This window comes from Anomaloglossus baeobatrachus, chromosome 12 (assembly GCF_048569485.1).
Source record: "Anomaloglossus baeobatrachus isolate aAnoBae1 chromosome 12, aAnoBae1.hap1, whole genome shotgun sequence".
Taxonomy (NCBI): domain Eukaryota; kingdom Metazoa; phylum Chordata; class Amphibia; order Anura; family Aromobatidae; genus Anomaloglossus; species Anomaloglossus baeobatrachus.
In genome coordinates this window covers 91,885,528-91,910,880 of record NC_134364.1, presented here as the reverse complement: position 1 = coordinate 91,910,880, position 25,353 = coordinate 91,885,528, and the positions used below count along the sequence as shown (strand labels likewise).

General features: G+C 46.4%; 1 long non-coding RNA gene across 2 annotated transcripts in view; it reads left to right on the top strand.

Moving 5' to 3' along the window:
• Positions 1-25,353, top strand: part of LOC142258005 (uncharacterized) — a 204,984-nt gene that overhangs the window by 21,195 nt on the left and 158,436 nt on the right. Inside the window, exons 2-3 of one of the 2 annotated variants that reach the window (XR_012727694.1) lie at positions 146-241; positions 560-1,615. This is a non-coding gene — a long non-coding RNA (uncharacterized LOC142258005). Of the gene's footprint in view, positions 1-145; positions 242-559; positions 1,616-25,353 lie in introns of those variants that run through there. The other variant, XR_012727693.1, reaches the window with a different exon arrangement.

Sequence of the window (25,353 nt, the reverse complement as noted above, 5' to 3'; positions counted from 1 at the left end):
ATCTGCGGGTGATGCACTGTTATGGTTGATCTGTGTATGACACAGTGTTATGAGTGTTCTCTGAATAATACACTTTTATACGGGTATGATTAGATTTTCGTAAGGTTCTCTCATCCTGACACTTGTGTTCTTATATGCTCCTCAGGTCAGCCAAAGGCGGCAGCATCGGTTATTTCTGCACGGACAGTTGCAGAAGGCATCGGCGCTTATTTCCACATGGTCACCTGCACAGTTATTTAAGGTAAATGACCAGAGATGTAGAGAGATGAAGTCTGCGGGGCTCCTGACAGGTTCACCCTCCCGCTTGCTGCTGACCTCTGCAATCATTTTACACCCATTTCCATGTTAGGCAAGTTGACCAAAAAGACTCGGAATGACATCTCCTTTCACTCTTTACTACTTTCCCCATTGCAGCCCACCAGGACACCTCCGTCCCCTGTCAAAGAGTGCTGACAAGCGGCTGACACTTGCTTTGTCCGTGCCTGGTCGCCCTTCCGTAAGTGTTCGCTGACCCGGTAGCTTCCTCTTTACTTTCATTGTCTTGTTCTTGTTCTGACAGAAAAGACGAGAAAAATCGAGGAGCTTAACGCTGTCACCGGTCAAACAAGGCCCGAAGCGCTGACTGGAACCGTCTTAATGAACAATTGATTATAGAGATAGGGAGATCATCTATCTGATAAACCTCTGTGACAAACTGAAAAAAAGAGATGATCGTCGATGGATCGGGGCTGGTCAAAACTGTCTGAATGAGAAAAAAAAGGCCTTTGTTGGAAAATAGTAAACTATCACATCGCAATTTTCATTTTACCAGAGCACTTTTAGAATTGAAATCTAAGCTCTGATTCGTTGCTGTGGCGAACACAGACTTTTTCTTTTTTAGACATGAGGCCTGATTTTTTATATTTTTTCGCCTAAAATGCTCCATGGTGGATTTGTTTCATTTATTGGATATTATTCTAGACTTTCTAACGTTCGAGAGGCTCCAGGACAAGTTTTCTTGATGGAACTTTCTGGAAATCACAGATTCTCGTGCCCAAACATCTCGTGAAAGAAGCAACTTACGAATAGAAGGGAGCGAATGGGAAAAGGGTACAGATTAAATGTAAAACAAGAATTGAGATGTACAATTTATAAAAAGGGATTTGGTCAGAGTCACCGCCAAAATTTGAGAACTGAGCTCCACTTTTTGATGATCAGATCAACTGATGCTGTAACTTTTACTTTTCTAAGTTTTGTCTAGTCCAGGGGTGGGCAATTAATTTTCCCATGGGGCCGCATGAGAAATTGGGATTGGTTTAGAGGGCCGGACTAATATAATTACCTCAGTTCTACCCAATATATTACATCACTACACCCCCTCCATATACTACACCTGTAATAAACTACACCACTACACCCCTATATACTACACCTGTATTATACTACACCCCCCATATACACCTGTATTATACTACACTCCCTCCATATACCTGTAATATACTACACCCCCATATACACCTGTATTATACTACACCACTATATAATACACCTCCGATATACTACATCATTACACCCCTATATACTACACCTGTAATATACTACATCACTACACCCCATATACTACACCTGTAATATAGTACACCCCCATATAGTACACCTGTAATATACTACACCTCCATATAGCACACCTGTAATATACTACATCACTACACCCCATATACTACACCTGTAATATAGCACACCTGTAATATACTACAACTCCACATAGTACACCTGTAATATACTACATCACTACACCCCTATATACACCTGTAATATACTACATCACTACACCCCATATACTACACCTGTAATATAGTACACCTCCATATAGCACACCTGTAATATACTACAACTCCATATAGTACACCTGTAATATACTACATCACTACACCCCTATATACACCTGTAATATACTACATCACTACACCCCTATATACACCTGTAATATACACCTCCATATAGCACACCTGTAATATACTACACCTCCATATAGTACACCTGTAATATACTACCCCTCCATATAGCACACCTGTAATATACTACACCTCCATATAGTACACCTGTAATATACTACCCCTCCATATAGCACACCTGTAATATACTACACCTCCATATAGTACACCTGTAATATACTACATCACTACACCCCATATACTACACCTGTAATATAGTACACCCCCATATAGCACACCTGTAATATACTACAACTCCATATAGTACACCTGTAATATACTACATCACTAAACCCCTATATACACCTGTAATATACTACATCACTACACCCCATATACTACACCTGTAATATACTACACCTCCATATAGCACACCTGTAATATACTACACCTCCAGATAGCACACCTGTAATATACTACATCACTACACCCCCTATATAGCACACCTGTAATATACTACATCACTACACCCCTATATAGCACACCTGTAATATAGTACACCTCCATATAGCACACCTGTAATATACTACACCTCCATATAGTACACCTGTATTATACTACACCCCCATATGTCACACACCCTGCCCACATATTTCACCCTGCCTGTACCCCAACTTACCCCTCTCAAACACTCTGCACCCCTTCACATCCTTCTGTCAGTCTGCAGCTCTCATATGCCACTCACCCTGCAGCTCCATGTTCCCACATATGCCACTCACCCTGCAACTCCATCTTCCCTCATATGCCACTCACCCTGCAACTCCATCTTCCCACATATGCCACTCACCCTGCAACTCCATCTTCCCACATATGCCACTCACCCTGCAACTCCATCTTCCCACATATGCCACTCACCCTGCAGCTCCATCTTCCCACATATGCCACTCACCCTGCAACTCCATCTTCCCTCATATGCCACTCACCCTGCAACTCCATCTTCCCACATATGCCACTCACCCTGCAACTCCATCTTCCCTCATATGCCACTCACCCTGCAACTCCATCTTCCCACATATGCCACTCACCCTGCAGCTCCATGTTCCCACATATGCCACTCACCCTGCAGCTCCATGTTCCCACATATGCCACTCACCCTGCAGCTCCATGTTCCCACATATGCCAATCACCCTGCAACTCCATCTTCCCACATATGCCACTCACCCTGCAGCTCCATCTTCCCACATATGCCAATCACCCTGCAGCTCCATGTTCCCACATATGCCAATCACCCTGCAGCTCCATCTTCCCACATATGCCAATCACCCTGCAGCTCCATGTTCCCACATATGCCAATCACCCTGCAGCTCCATCTTCCCACATATGCCAATCACCCTGCAGCTCCATGTTCCCACATATGCCAATCACCCTGCAGCTCCATGTTCCCACATATGCCAATCACCCTGCAGCTCCATCTTCCCACATATGCACTCACCCTGCAGTCCCCCTCCCCCTCATGTCCCCTCTTTTCTTATTACCAGTCATCATGTGTCCACATCTCCTTCAGAATTCAGTATCTTGCTTTGTGCCCGGCATCCAGTGTCTCCTCCCACACAGTCACATGGGCGTGACATCATCGCAGGTCCTACAGTGCAGGATGAATTATTCCGTCTGCTGTGCTGCTTCTTCTCCAGCCCGGCGGGAACTTTTGAAATGACACACGCAGCGCAGTACTGACAACGTCAGAGCGCGCGCGTGTGTCACTGACAATTAGTGCCGGCAGGGAACAGAGGAAAGACTCCTGCGTTCCGCTGCCTGCACTGACTGTGCGGAGTGCGGACCTGTACAGGATCTCTCCTTGCTCGGCACGCTGCAGCCCGGCTCCACTGCACCGGCTGAAGATGGGCGGGCCGGTCACAGAGAGCAGGCGGGCCGGATGTGGCCCGCGGGCCGCCCCTTGCCCAGGTCTGGTCTAGTCGATCCTTTTGTTCATGTAGAAATTAACTTCAGCCAGAGGTGTCTGCAAGCAGTTTACTCCAACTTTCCTTCTTAAAAAAAACACATGAACACTCGGCCAAACTGAGCATGCATGTGCATTGGGAGGAAGTACTCATCCAAACAGAGGATATACAGGAGCAGAGGGAAACAATTCTAACTAAGCATTTAAGAACTACCCCCGAGTAATGCCTGACTCCTCCCTAAAACACGGTTTTCCTATGCCCCCCACACTTTTTGCACTTTTGTTCCTAAGACTGGTCCAGAAAAATCAATGTCTGCAAGGAGAAGCACATGTTTACCATCATTCTAATTGAACATTCAAGTTTCCCCCTGAGGAGTGCTTGATATGACCCTAAGACAAATAGTTACCCCCTCCTTTGGGAACAGTTTTCCTAAGCCTCCACCTTTTTGCACTCTGGTTCCCAGGACTGTTTCATCAAAATCAAGTCTGTAAGGAGAAGGACATACTTACCAACAGACTGATTGGAAAATGAAGACCCGCCTCCGAGGAGTGCTTGACACCACCCCAAAACAAATAGGAACACCCTCTTTTGGGCATGGTTTTCCTAAACCCCCACCCTATTTGCACTCTGATTCCCAGGACTGTCCAGCAAAATCAAGTCTGTAAGGCGAAGGACCTACTTACCAACATTCTAATTGGACATTGAAGTCCTGCCCCCAAGGAGTGCTTGACACCATCACAAAACAAAAGGAACACCCTATTTTGGGCACGTTTTTTGCTATGCCACACCCCTTTTGCACTCTGATATCGGGGACTGTCCCAGCAAAATCGAGACTATGAGAAGCAGGTTTCGGAGGATGACTTGGAAGGTGAAAATCATTGAGATGGAAAAATGAGCATGTGAAGATGGCACCAGTAGGTGTAATAAGCGACCTAAATAACTAGTAGGTAGCCGTAGCAGGAGTTACTGGAGCTACAATGTCCACAGTGGGCATTAGGGGAAATGTAGTTTTGGACGGGATTTAATTCTGCCATAGTATTTTCTAAAAAAAATCTAAATTAGTGAAAAATAACTAATTTACCATAATAAAATTAAACATATTATAAACTTTAAACAAAAAAAAATCATTTTTACACATAAATTAATTTATATTTAAATATAATGAAAAAGTAAAATAAATAATACAAAAAGTATATATAAATATGTAAAAAGAAATCTAAACATAAAATATAAAAAAATATTAGAAATGTAGTACTTTCTTCAGCCTACTTGGCAGCTGGCATCCCATAATCCTGCGTTGGCCTTCTACATGGATCTCATTTTACTAATTGGACGTATTATCTCTAACATCAGTACAGGGTAAAGGGGCACTGAGTGACCCCGAGTGTACCAGACTTGCAAGGAATAGTCTAAATGGGTATTAAGAAGGAAACAGTCCAATCTACAAAATAAAGACCCCCTTTTTCTAAGTCATAAAAGGAGAGTTAGATAGTGGGCCGTGCCAACAGAACGGGGCGACCATGCTTCAGTCTAAAAACTAGATCCCGAAGGAAAGTGGGAGTAAAAGGATACTACAGCTGTACAGTACTCAGATCTATAGGGCCACTGTTTTCTGGGTGACCCTAAAGGTCAAAGGTGAAGGGTTTCCCAGGAACGTCTTTGATGGGGGACGTCTTTGATGAGAAAGGAGTCTCTGTACAGATGTCCCAAAATTAGCATGAGAATGTGGAGCACATGCTCGAAAAGTGTAGCAGAGACGGAGAGCTTTAATGGAATTTAATTAAAACTGCCACATTCTTTTACTTTCCATTTTATCAGCCTCGCACCTCACACACACCAGTACCACCTTGTTCTCTGCGCTCCCCTCCACCAAATCTCACACTCCTGGTAACCTCGCTAAGGATGATGACCCGTGCCAGTTGTGCCATAGAAAATTCCATTCAAGAGCCCCATATCCCCACCCTATACTGCAAGAAGAAATCAGCTTTTTGCATATAGCTTACAGGAAATAAAATCTATAGAATCAGTCTATCAATTTATCTGTCTATCTATTTATCTACCGATCTATCAATTTTTCATCTATCTATCTATCCCTCTATCTATCTATCCCTCTATCTATCTATCTATCCAACTTTCTATCTATCTATCCCTCTTTCTATCTATCTATCTATCCCTCTATCTATCTATCTATCTATCTATTTATCTATCTATTTATCTATCATCTGTTAGATATCTATTTATCTATCATCTATCTCATAACTTCAAACCTTCTCACTTCCCTTCCCCTTGTTTCTTTTATTTCTTTTTTAATTTTCTTTATTTTCTTTCTTTTTTGCTCTTTCCATACTGGTTTCTCTTTCTTTCTTCCTTTTTCTTTCTTTCTATCTTTCTTTCTTTTTTTTTCTTCCTTTCTCGCTTTTTTCTTTTTTTTTTTTCTTTCCTTCTTTTTTTTCTTTCTTCTTTACTCTTTTCCAATCTGATTTCTCTTTCTTCCTTTCTTTCTTTTTTCTTTCTTTTTCTTTTCTGTTGATCCAGCCATCTATATATTTATGCTGTATCTATTTCCTTTGTATTGATTTACTTCATATACATCTATGTATCTCTTTGATACTTATATTACATATTTCTTTTCATCTATCTGTTTATCTATCTTTCGAACTATATCTAGATGAATAGATACATACTGGTATATTTTTAAAAAATCATACTTTGAAAATAGATATAGGATACATATATATATGGCTGGATACATAGCTATGAGATAGAGAAGGAAAGAACAAAATAATTAAAAAAAATAAAGAGAAAAGAGGTGAAAAAGTGAGGAAGGAAAGAAACAAACGAAGGAATGAAATTAAGAACAAATGAAATAAAGAGTTATAGGTATCAGATAATTAGATGGATAAAAACATACATATATATGAAAGATAGATCTATATCTATCTGTCTGTCTATATATCTATTATCTATCTTTCATTCTTTTATGTATAGATAGATAAAATATGTAGAGTAGATAATGGACATAGATAGCTACGAGATACATAGATATGAGACTTTTATTCCTATATAGTAAGTACATACATAAAATGTTATACTTTTGTTTTATCTATAGTAAATGTGAGCATTACACTGCCAACCACTCTGATCTGGTATGTTAAAGCATATAATAATTTTAAACAACTCTTCCAACTTTCCCATCCACTTGTGTTTGTCCTCTGCAGGATGAAGCCCCATCATCATATTACAAAGGAGCCAATCCGCCATACTCTCCAGCCTCTCTTTTTTCCTACAATCATTACTGATGATGATGTAGTCAACACTGAACTCCCTTGATTCCCCAATTAGCGCCAATTAGACAGACCGTTATCACACTTTCCCATTGAGTGGGAAAGGGATTAGTGCTACATATGTAATGACCACACATGAGCGGTGTGGCTGATGAATTGGTGAGATGTGGGTGTCTTGGTTTATTTTCTATGTGGCCAAAAAAGAAAGAGATGCTGTTGTTCCATCATTCTTGGTTACAGAGGTGAAGTTGGAACTGCAAAGAATTCAATAATGGACCATATGCTTGTAAATGCTGCAATTACTACTGCAAGACCCCCATAGGCTTGTTACAGTTTGGCTGCTTGGATCTCCAACCATCATCAGTGATGGGTGGGTGAATCTAGAAATAAAATATCAAAGTCGCTGCACCTCTACCGCAAGAGAGAAGAAGTATTACACTGTTATGTTAGTAATATACCAGGTCTTCTACAGGGCTCTCGATCTCAGTGTTTGTGATGGATAACTTTTTTTTTAAGTTCATAGTCTACTAGAAACCACCAAGTTGAGCATGAGGGACTTGGATCTTCTCTTCTTAGGTACTATGTTTTGAAAATATGTAATATACTTCTGAAGGTTATGATGAATGATGATGGCCCTTCATAGCCTATTATGCCCCATCATCTACCAGCATGGACCTTCGATAGCAGGCATGTAGAGAGCAGATGCATGTGCTAGCACCTCTCCACTTACTGGTGGTCACATTCCAGTTTACCTGGGGAATGGGCACCCCCTCATTCTCAAGATTCGCATTGATCCGAGAGGTGGGACCCACATATTTATGGCATACATAATTGTTATTGTGAAGCAGTCACTTTAAATGGGAATTCTCGTGCCATATCTTGGCAACACATCATGAGCTGCAATGATGATAAGCCAACCAGGTCAGAAGAGGAAGAGAGAAGATCGAAAGGAAATAAATGTAAAATCCATGGAGGTCAAGCACTGGAAAATGTTCACTAAAAAAGGGTCCTGTGCTGCACGTGTGAAAAGGCCAGTAATGTACATGCATCACCACAACTCTATTTACCTTTATGGGGGCAAAAATTTGCATGTTTGACTACTGCTTCTATAGACTATGAATGGAGTGGGGGGCAGGTTTGTCATTACCCCTTAGTTCAGAAGTGACTTTCTCCAGGTCAGTATTGGTGCCAGGTTCATCACCTATCTAGAGGTTTTTGGTGGTATAACCCTATATAATTAAGTGGGGTCTTCTTTACATTGGGGCATTTGCTCTTCCCATATTTTTCATGGAATAGTATAACAATACTGCACTGATCTACAGTGGTTTGTAGGCAATTTGTGGTTGAGTTCCTTAAAACCAAACCTGATTTTACAAACAGTGGGGCTTTTTGGCCTGAGAATTTTTGCATTTTCATGACCCTACGGGTAAAACAAAGGCTCAGCTAGCGTCACACTGGCTGCATCCATGCATGTCTAATTTTTTCTAAGGGCCCATAGAATTGAAATATTGACCCAGGTAAGCCTCTGAGATCCCACCATAGAAAATGCCAGTTTATGGCTTGTAGTGGACATGTTGCAGTTTATGCCAAATCTTCTACTACACAAATCAATGTGACACATCACGTCCAGGCTGGCCCATCTGTAAGAAGAAAATTCCCAGGATCAGGAGATGGGAGCGTCTTCCATGCTCTTTCCCATCCTTGCAAGGAGCCACCTCAATGAAGACACTAGCCATTCACTGGACACAATTGAGGTAATAACCCCCTTTCAACAAATGGCTTGGAAAGTGGTTATTGTGGGTCATTAGTGGGCCGCTATTGTGTGACCTCCTCCTGTTTAATGTTTGGTTAACCATAAACGTGAGCTAACACTTTTGTGCACACAGTGGCCTAATTACCAAGATAGGTCCCAACTTGATATATTGACATAGCAATATAGAGCTGACTGACCGTACAGACCCCTAGTTCCCACCTAATGGTCAGTGGGTTTAAGGCAGTCGGTCAACCATGTGTTTCCCAAATTTCATTACATGCTCTGAGCCTGTGAATCTCTGCATGTTGCATCCAATGAGACCATACTCAATAATTCGTAGACCAAGATTAATAATTCAGATTAGTTCCCAAAAAATTATATAATTTTTAAGAATATTTTTTTAGACTAATAATTAAAAAGTATTTCGCTCCATCTTATTAAAAATATAAACAAACAAAGGAATTGAATCCTAACAGTTTAACTAAATATGAAAAAGGCTTAAAGGGGTTTTCTCATCATCATAAATGGATAAAATTGTAAATTCCTTGTTTATCACAAGAAGTTTGGCAATGAACCCCTTATTAGAAATAATCACTATTCTCGAAAAAGGAGGGATTTTACAGTGCACTGTTCTATGTAGCTTATTAGAGGTGGTTGGGTAGCTTATCAGAGGCAAGGAGCAAAGCGCTTGTAAGCTTTTTGATATAAAGCTTGCAAACACTGCTCTGAAGGTGGACAGATCCAGCTTTAGAGTCTCTGTGCTCCTCTTCTTGCAGCATAGGAGAATGCACAGTTTGGGACAGCGGCTCGGTTATACTGTTGGCATGAAGAGTCAATCATGAGAAGCATAACACCCTATGGCAAGTTGCAGGCAGGGAAGTTATGCGCCACTGAAGAAGAAAGATGAGAAAACCCCTTTAAGGGCAGCATTTTAAATAGGCTCCCATTTAAAAAACTGCTATTATCAGTCCCAATTCATCAACACTTGGTAAAAGTCCTGATCCAATGACAGCTTATAATGATCTCAATCGAACAACAGTTGATAATAGTTCCAATCCAATGACAAATGATATTGGTCTCGATCCAATGACAGTTGACAATTGTCCTGATCCGAGAACAGTTGAAAATAGTCCTAATCCAATGACACATGATAATGGTCCCAATCCATGACAGATATTGGGTCCTAATCCAACGACAGATGATAATGGTCCTGATCTAACAAAGCTTGAATATAGTACCGTTCCAATGACAGATGATATTGGACCTGATCCAATGAAAATTGATCAGGGTCCTGATCCAATGACAGTTGATATTAATCCAGACCCAAATGGCAGATATGGGCCCAATTCAATGACAGATGATAAAGGTCCCAATCCAATGACAGTTAATAATGGTCTCAATCCAATGACAGATGATAATGGTCCTCATTCAATGACAGTTGATAATGGTCCCAATGCTATCACAGTGTAACGCTGGCGTCCCTGTACTCTCCCACTTCCTACCTCTCAGCAGGGACACTGACATACTCATCATAGACGGCCAGCAGTGAAATACCCACGTCCCTCTCCTACTTTGTCTCCAGGCTCCAGGGCACACACTGGGTATTTAAGGCACCTTCCCCTGTATGGAGGTGCCTGAGCAATTAGGTTCCTAATGAGTTAGTTCCTGCTAGCACATTAGTCTGCTGTCTGTCTTCTGATACTGACTCTTGTCCTTCACTCTGATCCCATCCTCCCAGTCTCCAGTATCGACTCCGTCCTATCAGTCTTGGTACCAACTCCTGCCTGCCAGCCTTCTGTACTTACTCCATCCTGCCTGTCCTTCTGTACCTGCTTCCCTGATCTTCCGGTCAGCTGCTGCAGTACCAGGGACTGCCTTTGAGTAATACCTGGAAAAAACTGTGGAGGAAGAAAGCGCAAAATAGGGTCTTATCTGGTGGACAAGAGATTAAAATGTAAAGAGACAGGTACTCACCTGTTTCAGTTGTGACAGGCACAACTCCTCTGCGAGCATTTAGGCAGAAAGTGCATATGGTGGTCAGCTGCAGCCCCGATGGGAAGGTAGATCACAAGATGTATGAGAAAAACGGGTTTGATGCTGCGCTAAAAACCACAACTCCAGGGGATTTGATGAAATCCTTTTCTTTATTTGCACGGGTCAACGCGTTTCGAAGGCACAGCCGCCTTCTTCATCAGGACAATACAAAGCAAAAAAGAACAGCATAACACATGTTGCTGCACACAGTGAGATATATAGTAATGAACAAGCAACAGGAATGACGTCAGAAGACCAGTGACTAATCGCCACGTGGAGTTCTCAGAGTAGAGAAAAAAAAAGGCGGGTGTAACTGTGAGATGAGAAAAAAGGGATTTGACCCCTGCTTTGTCTCCTTACTACGCCCTTGCCTGCCGATTCTGTTCCTGTTTTGCATCTCCTTGATTTTGACCCTGCCTGACGACCACGGACTACAGTCTACCACAGGTAGCGATCTCTGAGGCTCTGTGTAATTCCAAATCCCTGTACAGGGGTTAAAGGGTTGCAGAGTTCTTGGGGTCCTGCTTTGTGAGCGGCTTTTCACTAGATTCCCCTTACTGCCAGTCTGAGTCTGTGGCTCCTATCAGGCATTACAGTCAGCTGCTGCATTACCGGGAACTGCTGTGATGTGTGCATTTTCACCATCAAAGGCTCTGGCGAAGACCATGTAGGTACTTAGTCACGCCTCTTCAGGGTAAGCCCGGTCATAGTGGAGTGTGTCTGCACACGCGAGTGTGATAATTTGCTCAGGCCATGGTCCCCATTGAGTCCAATCACCCTCCACTCAATTTTTTCAACAGTCAATCCTCTAACATGAACAACAAGACCAAATCCTGGCCTTCCAGCAGTCGGTAAATGCATTGGTGCCTTCCGTTCCTCCTTCAACAGCCTATGCAGCAGCCACTAAACAGCCTGCAACCTTGGCACCTAGATTCGGCCCACGTCTGTCTGGCCCACCATAATTTGACAGTGATATCCAACTATGTCAAGTGTTCATCAATCAATGCATGGTGCATTTTGAACGGCTCCCTCATCAGTTCACCTCAGACCGGGCCAAAGTGGCCTTTTGAACGTCCCATCTGGGAGGAGAGGCTTTTGTCTGGATTAATCCCCTATGGGAGACAATAGACCCTGCCACCTTGGATATTTAGGTCTTCTTGGAGGCCAGTTGCAGGGTTTGAGATGAGCTAGGTCATATCTCTTCTGCAGCATCCTCCCTTCTCAGGCTGCGTTAGGGTAGCCAGACTGTGGATTAATATGTGATTCAATTCCGTACCCTCTCCTCTGAGTTGGGATAGACTATTGAGGCGCTGGTAGCCACCTTCTGGGAGATTCTGTCCAAAAGGATCAAGGATGAACTGGCTGGTCATGATATTTCTGCTGTTACGGTCGCCGAGGGGCGGTTAGCGTCCGGGAGTGAACCCACTAGGCCGTACACCGGATTCTCCTGAAGGACAGGGATTTTCTGGTGCAGCAACATGGGGCCTAAATGCAAGACTGCCAAGAACCAGTGGAGATCGGCTCTTACGGACTGGTAAAGTTTCTTAATGTTCGGTGTTGGTGTGCTCAGATGTGGCAGCACGAAGATGGTGGCTCGGACTTGGCAGCACAGAGGTGATGGCTCAGACATGGCAGCAAAGAGGGGGTGGATCAGATGTGGCAGCATGGAGGTGGTGGCTCAGAAGTGGCAGCATAGAGGTGGTGGTAGAGAGCAGACTCTAGGACGAGATGCAGGTTAGGAACACGAGACTGGTACTAGGACACAATTAGCAGTACTAGACACAGTAGCGTAATGGGATCTGACAACTAGCAATGCACCAACTAGTAGGTAATGTTGCTCAGGCGCCTCCTCTAAGGGGAGACAATCTTAAATACCTTCCAGGGTGAGCTGACCTCCAGGAACACTTCCGGTTAATCAGACACCGGCCCTTTAAGAAAGGGGCTTAGCCGCGTGCACAACCTATGGACACTCTCAGATGGCCTGCGTGTGGCCTGGAAGCAGAAGGAGGCCGCGGCAGAGCTCAGGACAGACACAGAACACATGGAGCCGGAAGGCAGGAGAGGAGAAGGTATCGGGGCGCCATCGTGGGCAAGCGGGGATGACACTCTGGGACTGGGCATGATACCTGCAACTCCGGATGATCTAATTTCCTTGGCTCCCCGGATCTCAGGTTCCATGAAAGGACCAGAGAGGTGGCACGCGAAAGTAGACCGTTTGTTCCTGGCTCTACCCTTTCAGATCCCGCTGACTTCCCAGTCACCTGCGCCTGCTACTGAACTGATGCAGGTTGACCTTATCAAGTTAACTGAGCAATGACAGGAACATAATTGTGCCAACTGTTGTGAATGTCAGTTATGCTTTTGCTGCTGTGAGGCTCCCTCTTGTGGCCAGGAATGGTTTGGACAGAGACCAGGTGTGTTGAGAAATGGGTGTTTCCATTGCTAAACTCTCTGCTTATTTAAACCCTGGTCTGCTAGCAGGCTATGCCGGATGTCCGTTGTTCTTTGTTCACCAGCTTGCTTCATCCTGCTCCAGACCACATCTACCCCAGATAAGTGCTTGGCTCTTTATTTGTTGTTTGGTTCTTTTTGCTCTTTTCTGAAATTGTCATTTGCTGTGGTTTTTGTCAGTTTATGCATGCAGGGATGTTCCCTCTCAGTTGCTTAGCTGGGAAGCTCCCTGCAGCTGTTTGGAGTATTGCTCCTATTAGTCCATGTGTTTGTTGCTTCTTGAATTTGTAATGGTTCCTTCTTTTTGTTCATTGGTTTGACAAGAGCGCCTGGTATGAGACGGAGTTCAGATCTAGCGATCTGAGGGCTTTTTGGATTTTTGCAGGGTTTTTCTCTGGCCACCATCAGTCCCTTTCCTATCCTGTCCTATTTAGTCAGTAGGGCCTCACCTTTTGCTAATCCTATCATCTATCTGTGAATTGTGTTTTTCTATATCTCCGCAGTCTTTGAATGTGGGGGGGCTTGCTATTCTTTATCTATTTTCTGAGGCAGAGAGTTATTCATCTACCCTTCCTTTAGGATAGCTAGTTCTCCGGCTGGGTCCTCGGTGCACAGGATGTTAGTTCACCCCTCGGCTACTTCTAGTGTTGATGGTTATTAAGGGGATGGCGGCCAGATTAGTTGCCAATGCTCTTGTCACCTTTTACCAATGATTTATGGTGGTCTTCATAGGCACAGTGATGCTCGGCTAGCAAGTTTCCGACACATGGCGTGACATGCACGCGTACCAACGACTGTCCGGCACATGGCAAAATACATGGGTATGAACGGTAATGATAAAGGAGATGAGGACCATGATGATAGGGAGCGGAAGATGGGCCACCTCCTGATACTAATCTGTGTCTGGTCCCTGAGCTCCCCTAACAACCCTATGCGAGTCCTTCCCCTTGTCGCCGTCACGTGCCTAGTCCATTACTGTCTCTCCATTCACCCTGGATATTGACAAGGCTGGGGAGTACGCTAGACGTCACCACTGCGGTAATGACATACAGGGAAAGGAGGACAAACAGGGAGATATTGACTAAAGGATATATGTGCCACCCCAACGTCAGTAGCAGCCGGGCTGCTCGGATCCGGACCCGCAGTGTGGCTCGAGGGATTATCCGGACCCGGGGGTCACGCGGACACTCCAAATCAAAGGGGGACGTATTTGTACGGAATTTGCCGTAGTCAGTCTGTGACGCCACCCACGGTGTGGTGAAGTATGGCACCACCGCTGTTGCTGTGGGACACCCGGGGCGATGGGATGGCAGCTGGTTGTTAACCCCTCCATGGGTAGGGATGGTTGCCCCGGGACCCAGTGACTTGGTGCAGGGGACGGTGATGGCAGGGGCCGTCGCGCCTGGTCAGACCAGGGAGTCACAGCTTACTCACGGTTATTGAAATCAGACAAGTCCAGTGGTTAACCAAGGTGCTGGTGGCTGGCCGCCGTGGCCGGGTGTACTTTGGTCCCCCACTCGGGCTGGTGGTTTGTGTCACTTTCCTCTGCACTGTGTTGTGATGTGGTGGACTTCCCGGTGTGGAACGCGGGAGTCTGCTCCCGGTACTATTGTTGGGAGCCGTGCCCGCTGACGCTGACCCATGGGATCTACCGGGCCATGGCGGATGCCCTATCCCTCTCTGTGGGTGGTTGTCTGTTTTTGGGACTTTGGTTGGGACAGGACCTATAATCCTGCCCTCAATTGGTTAATTAGCTAGGCCGCTGGTTCCGGTCCTGGTTTCAGGGTCCAAGTACCCCCTCTGTGCACGGTTTCCTGGTCGGTTCTCCGGTGTCGGTACCAGCGGGCTCCAACCCTTCCCCGGTCCACCTCGGATCTCCGGCTGCCGTCTTCCCGTCTCCTGCTAGACACGGACCACCGTCTGCCACCTAGCCAATGCACCAGGGCTCCAACCCTGGCGCCTCTGCTCTCTGCGCTTGAGCTTCACCTCCTCCACTCCACTCAGCTTGAGCTCTAAACTTGAGCTACTGCTTTTCCCGACCCGGGCTCTCCAGACCCCTAGGTGGTTGTTCTCCATCCGTTTGGTCCCGCCCACTGGTGCGCCTGTCTTTCCCTGGGGGGGTGACTAAAATTTCAGGTTGGGTGTGTGTAACCCTGCGAGGGAAGGTGTTGTGCAGGGGCCTAATCTGTATGACTACCTGGTTTTGCCAGGGCGTCACATATACAAACAGACTTCACTGCTGCAGCCAGACAGCAAGGCCACAGTCAACTAGTCTCCAAAACTTAGCACTGCAACAGCTAAGCTCCAGCAGCATAACACCAGCATCTCCAAGGAAACGTCCTCCCTCAAGGTGATCAGAAAGAGAATGAGATTCTATTATGGGCATCAGGTAGTGGATCTTGTGACTATTTAAAGGACATGAGAGTGTCACAAACCGGCTACACCTGAGGTTAACTAACCAGGAGCTGCTAGCAAGAAAAATGTCATTAACCCTTTCTGCACCAACAGAAAACAAAACACATTTCAAATCACAGAACAGTGTGAAGCTCCGGACCCCGAGTTGTCACAAGTCTCTCAAGCACGAGAGATACTCGTAAAAGGGAGTGTGCTTTTACTGTAGAGGCACGGAACATCTGATCCGTTAATGTCCCATAAAGCCGTAAAACTCCCAAGCCTAGGATCTGCTTGAGAGGCTGCCCTATGTGAGGTTATCTCTTCCGCTGACTGCCTGTTTCTGTTTTGTGTGGAGATATCTGATTCTCTGCGTCAGTCAGCCCTCTTGGACTCCAGATCAGCAGGAAATTTCCTGCAGTAAGCCATGATGGATACACATTGGATTCCGGTTCATCGTCTCCAAAGTCCTTTGATGGTATTGTCTGTCAATGGAAGGGCTCTATATGAGCCTGTACTCTTCGCTACTGAATAGGTGGAAATACAGGTCGGAATGTTGCATACAGAGAAGATCTCTTTCTGGTGCTTCTAAGCTTATCACACCCTCTCCTCCTGGGACTGCCTTGGCTCCATATTCACAAGCCCATTCAGGGCTGAAGTTCCGGAGAGATGCTAAGTTGGGGTCAGTCTTGTCACGGAGGGTGTCTCAACTCAGTACGACCAGTCTAGCCTCCTCTGACTCCATCAAGCCTTCCTGGCTTGCCTCCTGGCTACTATGCTGATGTCTTCGAGAAGAAGGAGGCGGAAATATTACCAACTATTAGTCCATATGACTGTACCATTGACTTGCTCCCTGTAGTCCTCGCCTTTTCAAGGTTGTATTTATTCCCTGTCGCTGGTAGAGACCAGCGACCACTGGTTGTATTTATTCCCTGTCGCTGGTAGAGACCAGAGACCACCAACATGTCTGATTATGTTAAAGAGAACCTAGCAAGAGAATTCATCCAGAAGTCATGCTCTCCAGCAGGGACGGGCTTCTTCTTTGTGAAGAAAAAAGATGGAACTCTCAGGCCGTGTACTGATTATATGGGTCTAAATCAGATCACGATTAAGAACAAGTATCCATTGCCTCTAATCCTGGAATTGTTTGATCGTATGAGAGGGGCTAAAGGAGGCTTTACACGCTGCGACATCGCTAGCGATTGCTAGCGATGTTGCGAGAGATAGCACCCGCCCCGTCGTACATGCGACATGTGATCGCTGCCGTATTGAACAATATCGCTATGGCAGTGTCACATGCATGCACATACCTGTTCAGCGACGTCACTGTTGCTGCCGAACAATCCCTCCTTCAAGGGGGGGTGCGTTCGGCGTCACAGCGACGTCACAGCGGCATCACAAAACGGCCGTCCAATAGAAGAGGAGGGGAGGAAATGAGCGGCCGGAACATGCCGCCCACCTCCTTCCCTCTTTTCCGGTGGACGCAGGTAGGATGATGTTCGTCGTTCCTGCGGTGTCACACACAGCGATGTGTGGTGCCGCAGGAACGACGAACAACCAGCAGCATGCACCACCAACGATATTATGAAAAGGAGTGACGTGTCAACGATCAACGATTTTTGCCGTTTTTGCGATCGTTGATCATCGCTCCTAGCTGTCACACGCTGCGATGTCGCTAACGACCGTGACCCCGACGATATATCATGAGCGATGTCGCAGCGTGTAAAGCCCCCTTGAGATTTTTACAAAACTTGATGTAAGAGGGGCCTTCAACTTAATTCGTATTTGTCACGGAGATGAACAGAAGATCGCTTTCAACACCCGGTATCGTCACTACAAATACCGTGTTATGCTGTTTTAGCTCAATAGTGCCCCAGATGTTTTTCAGGAGTTCGTTAGCTATATCTTCAGATATCTCCTCTTCTCTTATATGGTGGTTTACCTTTATGAAATCTTGAGTTTCTCTCCAGATCTGACTTCTCACAGAAAAAAGCATGTGCCAAGCCTTGCAAAGACTTTGCAAAGGCTTAGGGAGAATCGACTATATGCCAAGTTTATGAAGCGTGCCTTCAAACAGTCTTCACTTCCTAAGTAATATCATCTCAGACACTGGACTGAAGATGGGTCCTGAAAAATTGTCTGCAATTCTCAAATGGCCTCATCCTTCTGGCATTAAAGCAATTCTACTGTCTTAAAATTTGCGATCTGTTACCTCCAGTTTATATCTCATTTCTCATCTCAGACCTCTCCAAATTCAGCAATGATCTTCAAGGGCACAAATCCAAAGATTTGGACTACAGAGACAGAGACTGCATTTCTTTCTTTAAATCGGGCCTTCTTCTCTGCTCCCATGCTTCATAGGCCCGACATTAAAGGAGTTATCCGACATACACTCCAAAAAAAATTGTAAGCTAATCTGTGCTGTATTGTCATATAAATCACCCCTACATTGTTATTTTCTGTTTTCTAACTTTTGTTTCTCTTGAATTCACACTTTATTCCCTGCAGCTCTTGTTTACATTTAGCTCCAACAAACATGACAATTTCCTGTATTCTTGGTTGCCAAACCTCAGTCAGAGCTGTCACCGCCCAGCCTCAGTGTACAGGAACGCCCCCTGCCCGGCCTCAGTGTACAGGAACGCCCCCTGCCCGGCCTCAGTGTACAGGAACGCCCCCTGCCCGGCCTCAGTGTACAGGAACGCCCCCTGCCCTCCCTCTGCACATTCAATGGCTGTCAGTATTCTGCCCAGCACCTGACCTCTCAGCATGTGACAGAGCAAAGATCCTGCTTCTCTCATCTGTGACACAGCAATCACCTCACATCCCATCAACAATGGTAACAGAAAGAGTTGTTACATGTTCCTCACCCCTTATAGATAAATGAATACTGTGTAAGGCAGACTATATATAGCACCCAATGTGAGTCTATAGTAGATATATACGCCATGTATGTATGGTACATGTGTGTGTGTGTGCGTGGTTTGTGTCATATAGTTATGTGTATACATATACATTATATATATATATATATATATATATACATATATATATATATATATATATATATACACACATAGATTCTCCAGGCTTATCCCTCTATGTGTCACTATATGAATTGAATACAAGACACGCACTTCATCTTCCTCACAAGGCAAAGTGTGTCTTAGGCCTTGTGCGCACGTGTGCGTATTTCATGCCTTTACGCTGCATCTAGCACTGCAGCGTAAACGTATGCGTCCTTCGTCCCCAGCACTATACTAACACTGTCCTTTGATACTATAGTAACCAATCACAGCTGAGATTAATAAACTGTAGTTCCAGGCTCCATTCACTTTAATGGAGTCATGTTTTTTGGAGAGTGACTGTAAAGCGCAGGGTTCAATTTTCATGTGAAACCGTAGTCTACGACGTTCCCTGGGTCACATGGGTCATCTGTGCAAAAAAACGTTATTGTAAATGAGAGCGGATTCCTTTAGCGGACATACACACACACACGGTGGATGCAGCGGTGGCCGCGGGTAACCTCAGTGACAGCTCAGCTGATCGCGATACTCACCTCATTTGCTGTGTGGAGCTGACAGGAGCGGCGGCTGAGTAGCGCGATCAGCTGGACTGTCACTGAGGTTACCCGCGGCCACCGCTGCATCCAGGTAACCTCAGTGACAGCTCAGCCGATCGCGCGGCTGTCTTCATTAGCTGCGTGGAGGTGACCGTAGCGGCGGTGTATTATGCAGCTCCTGTCACCTGCATGCAGCAGAGCTGGATGCGACGCTGGAGGAACGTGGATTACGCCGGACAAGGAGGGCTTTGTTGTGGGTAATAAATTGGTAATGAGGGAATTTGTTAGTGTTTTTTATTTCTAATAAAGGATTTTTCGGGTGTGTGTGTTTTTTAACTGTAATTTACAGATTAATCATGGAAGGTATCTCGGTCAGACGCCTGACATGATTAATCTAGGACTTATTGGCAGCTATGGGCTGCCAATAACTCCTTATTACCCCGATTTGCCAATGCAACAGGGCAAATCGGGAATAGCCGGGTACAGTCCCAGAACTGTCGCATCTAATGTATGCGGCAATTCTGAGCGGCGCTGGCTGATATTGTTAGGCTGGGGGGCTCCCCATAACGTGGGGCTACCCATCCTGAGAATACCAGCCTTCAGCCTTATGGCTTTATCTGGCTGGTATTAAAATAGGGGGGACCTCACGCCGGATTTTTTAATTATTTATTTATTTATTTTACTGCACAGTATAGACACGCCCACCGGCTGCTGTGATTGGGTGCAGTGAGACACCTGTCACTCAGCGTGGGGGCGTGTCTCACTGCAACCAATCATAGGCGCCTGTGGGCGGGGAAAAGCTGGGAATACGAGATTGTTTAATGAGCGGCCGGCTTTTTCAAAAAAGGAAAAGCCGCTGGAGCAGAGTGAACGCCGTGCAGAGCCGGGGATCGGGGATCGTTGAGTATGAGAGAGGGGGGATAACTTCAGTCACTCGGGGGATTAGCGGTCACCGGTGAATCCTTCACAGGTGACCGCTAATCATGACGCTACACAGACAGAGCCGCGTGGTCGCTGTAAAGTCCCCTTTACACACTGAGACTTTGCTGCACAGCGGGAAACAAAAGGAACAAAGAATGGTCCTGAACGATTTCTAGCGATCACAACTTCACAGCAGAGGCCAGGTCGCTGATGTGTTTCACACACTGCAATGTCGCTGGGGAGGTCGCTGTAACGTCACAAAACCGGTGACGTTACAGCGATGTCGTTTGCGATGTTGCAGTGTGTAAAGCCACCTTTAGTGCCTTTCATGTGGCACTAAGGGGTGCTTAGCCTTGTATTTAGCCAATAAATAAAGAATTAATAAAAAAAAAAAACGACGTGAGGTCCCCCTTATCTTTTGTAGCCAGCTAGGGTAAAGCAGACGGCTGCAGCCTGCAGACCACAGCTGGCAGCTTCACCTTGGCTGGTAATCCAAAACAGAGGGCACCCCACGCTGTTATTTAAAATTAAATAAATAATTAAAAACAAAAAACGTGGGGTCCCCCCCAAATTGGATCACCAGCCAAGGTAAAGCGGACAGCTGTGGTCTGTTATTCTCAGACTAGGGAGGTCCACCGTTATTGGACACTCCCCAGCCTAAAAATAGCAGGCTACAGCTGCCCCAGAAGTGGCGCATCCATTGGACGTGCCAATCCTGGCGCTTTGCCCCAGCTCATCCCGCGCCCTGGTGCGTTGGCAAACGGGGTAATATATGGGGTTGATGCCAGATGTGTAATGTCACCTGGCATCAAGCCCTGGGGTTGGTGAGGTCAGGCGTCTATCAGATACCCGACATCACCAACCCAGTCAGTAAGAAATAAAAAATAGACAACCAAAAAATTTTTATTTGAAAAAACACTCCCCACATTCTCTCTTTCAACAATTTATTGACAAGAACAATCAAATCCGGGTCCGGCGTAATCCAATAACGGTGTCGCACGGCGATCCATACCATAGTCAATGAGACTCCCAGTCAATGAAGAACAAAATGTTCCCCATTGGCTGGGAGAGCCGTGCAGTCACCTGAGCTAACATCAATAGGTCAGCCCAGGTCACTGCAGGGGATGCCGAGCGCTGCCGTCAGGAGGTTAGATGAGTTCATTACCTGCAGTAACGATCTCATGCTCTCCTGACGTCAGCGCTGTCACTGACTTCTATGCCCGCCGCGTTCTACGCAGTATCGCGAGAGCCCGTGACGTCACTGCTAGTGACAGTCTCGGGCCGCCCGCGAGACGGGCAGAGAAGGCAGTGACCGCGGTGACGTCAGGAGGCAGGAGATCGTTACTGCAGGTAATTATGTCATCTAATCTAACCTGCAGCTACATGTGCAGAGAGCAGGGAGCCGCGCACACTGGGCGCTGGCTCCCTGCTCTCCTAGCTACAGTACACATCGGGTTAATTAACCCGATGTGTACTGCAGCTACATGTGCACAGAGCAGGAGCCGGCGCTGGCAGCGAGAGCGGCGGAGGCTGGTAACTAAGGTAAATATCGGGTAACCACCTTGGTTACCCGATGTTTACCTTGGTTACAGCTTTCCGCAGCTGCCTGATGCCGGCTCCTGCTGGCTTCATTTCGTCGCTCTCTCGCTGTCACACACAGCGATCTGTGCGTCACAGCGGGAGAGCGTCAGTGTCCCGCTCCCTGCCAGCCCCGCGGCGTGAGAAGCTGCAGATACTGCGGGCAGACACTGACATTGCAGTGCGGGCAGCTGCGGGGCTGGCAGGGAGCGGGACACAGACTGCACGGGCAGTGAAGCAGCGCTCGTCATCCCCGCGGATGCACGCACTGCAGGCTGAGAATGAGAGGCAGCTTATACTGCAGAGGGGGGCAAACACTGACAACGGGGGGGGCGGGGGGGGGGGGTGAAATGGGGGGGGGAACAGTTCCCAGGGCGTCAGGCAGTAAACATAATAAAGCGCTGGGGACACAGCGCTGGCAGTGTATCGGACAACAAGTGTTCCTTGCCTTATTGAACTGGACACTGACTCGGCTGCAATTCAGGGCGCACGTAGCTGGGCACAGGAGGCGGAGGAGGGAGACTACGGAGTGTGTGGGAGGTTGTGGGCAGAGTACGGGGTGCGGGGGGAATGTGTGGGAGGGGGCAGGGAACGGGGGCGTTTACTCCAAACACTGTACAGCCCAGCAGGGAGGTGACATGCTGTTCCAGATTTGCATGTCAACATGGCTCTGCCCATGTAGACGTGCAAAGGCCGGAAGCAGCAAAATCGCGGCAGGAGGGGTCACATGACCGCTCTGAGCCGGGGGAGAGGGGCTGACAGCGGGGCAGGTAAGTGGTCTCTATCTACTTACCTGCCCCAATGTAGCCCAATAGTGTAATAATGAAAAAAAGTCAAAAGAAGCCGGATAACCCCTTTAATAGACAATTCTTTCTGGAGGTGGATGCTTTGTCTTCTGGGCCAGGGGTGGTAATCATGCAATAGTTTTCCGCCGATGTTTTTTTCTCAAAGGCCTTCTTTGCTCCTGAGCACAACTATTCTATTGGGGATCAAGAATTGAGGGCAACTAAAATGGCTTTAGAGGAGTGGTGGTACCTTCTCAAGGGGGCAATTCATTAAGTCATTATTTACACCGATCATAAGAATCTAGCCTTTCTGCAGTCCACACAGAGGCTGAATCCGCGCCAAGCCTGATTGTCTCTGTTCTTTGCACTCTTCTACTAAAGCAGGCTTTACACGCTACGACATCGCTCAAGTGATCTCGTTGGGGTCACAGAATTTGTGACACACATCCGGTCGCTTTAGCGATGCCGTTGCGTGTGACACCTATGAGCGATTTTGCATCGTCGCAAAAACGTGCAAAATCGCTCATCGGTGACATGGGGGTCCATTCTCAAATATCGTTACTGCAGCAGTAACCAAGTTGTTCCTTGTTCCTGTGGCAGCACACATTGCTCCGTGTGACACCGCAGGAACGAGGAACCTCACCTTACCTGCATCCCGGCCACAATGCGGAAGGAAGGAGGTGGGCGGGATGTTACGTCCCGCTCATCTCCGCCCCTCTGCTTCTATTGGGCGGCAGTTCAGTGACGCTGCTGTGACAGGGAAGGTAAGTCCGTGTGACGGATACGGGCGTTGTTGTGCGACACCGGCAGCGATTGGCCCGTGTCGCACACCCGATGGGGCGGGTACGCACGCTGGCGATATCGGTACTGATATCGCAGTGTGTAAAGCGGCCTTTAATCATTGGTTTTCGTTCAGCAGACAGAAAAATCAAGGCAGATACCCTCTCTGGGTACCTTCTACCTTCCAACCAGGAGAAGGAGCTCAAACATGTCACTGAACCCACCAGGATGATTACTCTGGCTCTGATGTACTTGCCTCGAATTCCATCACGGAACACTTTCAAGTCGGTTTGATAGAAAGCAAGTTTTGTTTTGGGGTCTTCTAAAATGGCTGGCTATGCTAGGCTGAAATAGACCATGCAATTCATCATGCAACATTACTGGTGTCCATCCATGTGGAAGGACATTGTGGAATTAGTTTCTGTTTGCCCCTCATGCACTTGGAACAAGACTCTAAAGCAACGACTTACTTGACTGCTTCTATCACTTTCTTTTCCTTCGGCTCCCTGGCAGCACATAGCTATAAATGTTATTATGGATCTACCGGTGTCCTTTGGGTGCTCCATCATCTGGGTGGTGGCCTGGTTTCCCATCAGCTCCCATCCTTGCAAAAGAGTTCATCCAGCATATCTTCCACCACCACGGGTTCCCTCTTCACATCATATCTATTTTACATCCAGGTGGGGTGTTTAGTTTACATCCAGATTCTGGAGTGCCACTTGTAAACTTCTGAATTTGTGTTTGGATTTCTTATCCGCATACCATCCAACAGTCCAACAGCCAGGTAGAGTGGGTCAACAGAATTCGGCCAATTTTTCTGCAGCATTTCGCAAGTGTGCACCACAATGACTGGGCCAAGCTCTTACTATAATCATGTAAATGAGGCTTCAGTGAAGTCCTCTTTCTTTATTGGTCAACAGCCTAACATCCCTCTTCCTGTGTCAACCATTTTTGGTATGCCTGCAGCCAACAGTCTCACTAAGGATTTCACTAAAATCTGCGAGTACACTAAAACCGCTCTTAAGAAATCTTAGGAGCAGCTGAAGAGTCATGCTGATATGAGGCACAGGAGATAAGGAAATAAGGTCTGGCTCTCCACAAAATATATTCGGCACAAGGTTCCATCTTATAAGTTGTGTCCATGCTTCATCAGTCCCTTCAAATCATCAGGCGGATCAACACCATGTTTTACAAATTAAAGCTTCCTTCCTCTTTACTTGTGTCCCACTGCTCTCATATATCCACTCTCAAGCCAGTCATCATGAGCCATTTCTTCCAGGATCCTTGGTGTACGTCTATGCATGTCTGCTTTGAAAATATCTTTGAACTAAATTCTTTTCGGGCCTGACAATGGGGCATAAGGAGGCGATACTGTCACGCCAGCATCTCTGCACTGTCCTGTTTCCTACTTTTGGTAGTAACGTTGAGGTATTCACCACTGCAGCCAGCCAACAGTGATTTTCCCACGTCCCTCTTTTGCTCCATCCCCGGTCTCCAGGCTCCAGGGCATGCTCACATTGTGCAGACCTCATGACAGCATTCTTGGTGCACGTGTGCGCTCCCCATCTTCTAAAGGGGCACTACGCGCTGTATTGTGTTTCCAGCCTATGGCTGGGAGTCACTGTTTATTTAAACCACCTTCCTCTGTAGGGAGGTGATGAGCAATTAGGTTCCTAGTGAGGTAGTTCCAGGTAGCACACCAATCTGCTGTCTTTCTCCTCATACTGATTCTTGTACTTAGCTCTGATCCCGTACTGCCAGTCTCTATTATCGACTCTGTCCTGTCAGTCTCAGTACCAACTCCTACCTGACAGCTTTCTGTACCCACTCCATCTTGCCTGTTATCCCATACCTGCATCCCTGACCTTCCATTCAGATGCTGCAGTACCAGAAACTGCCCAGGAGTGGTGCCTGGTGCCTACCAGCAGCCCAGGCCATCCTCACCA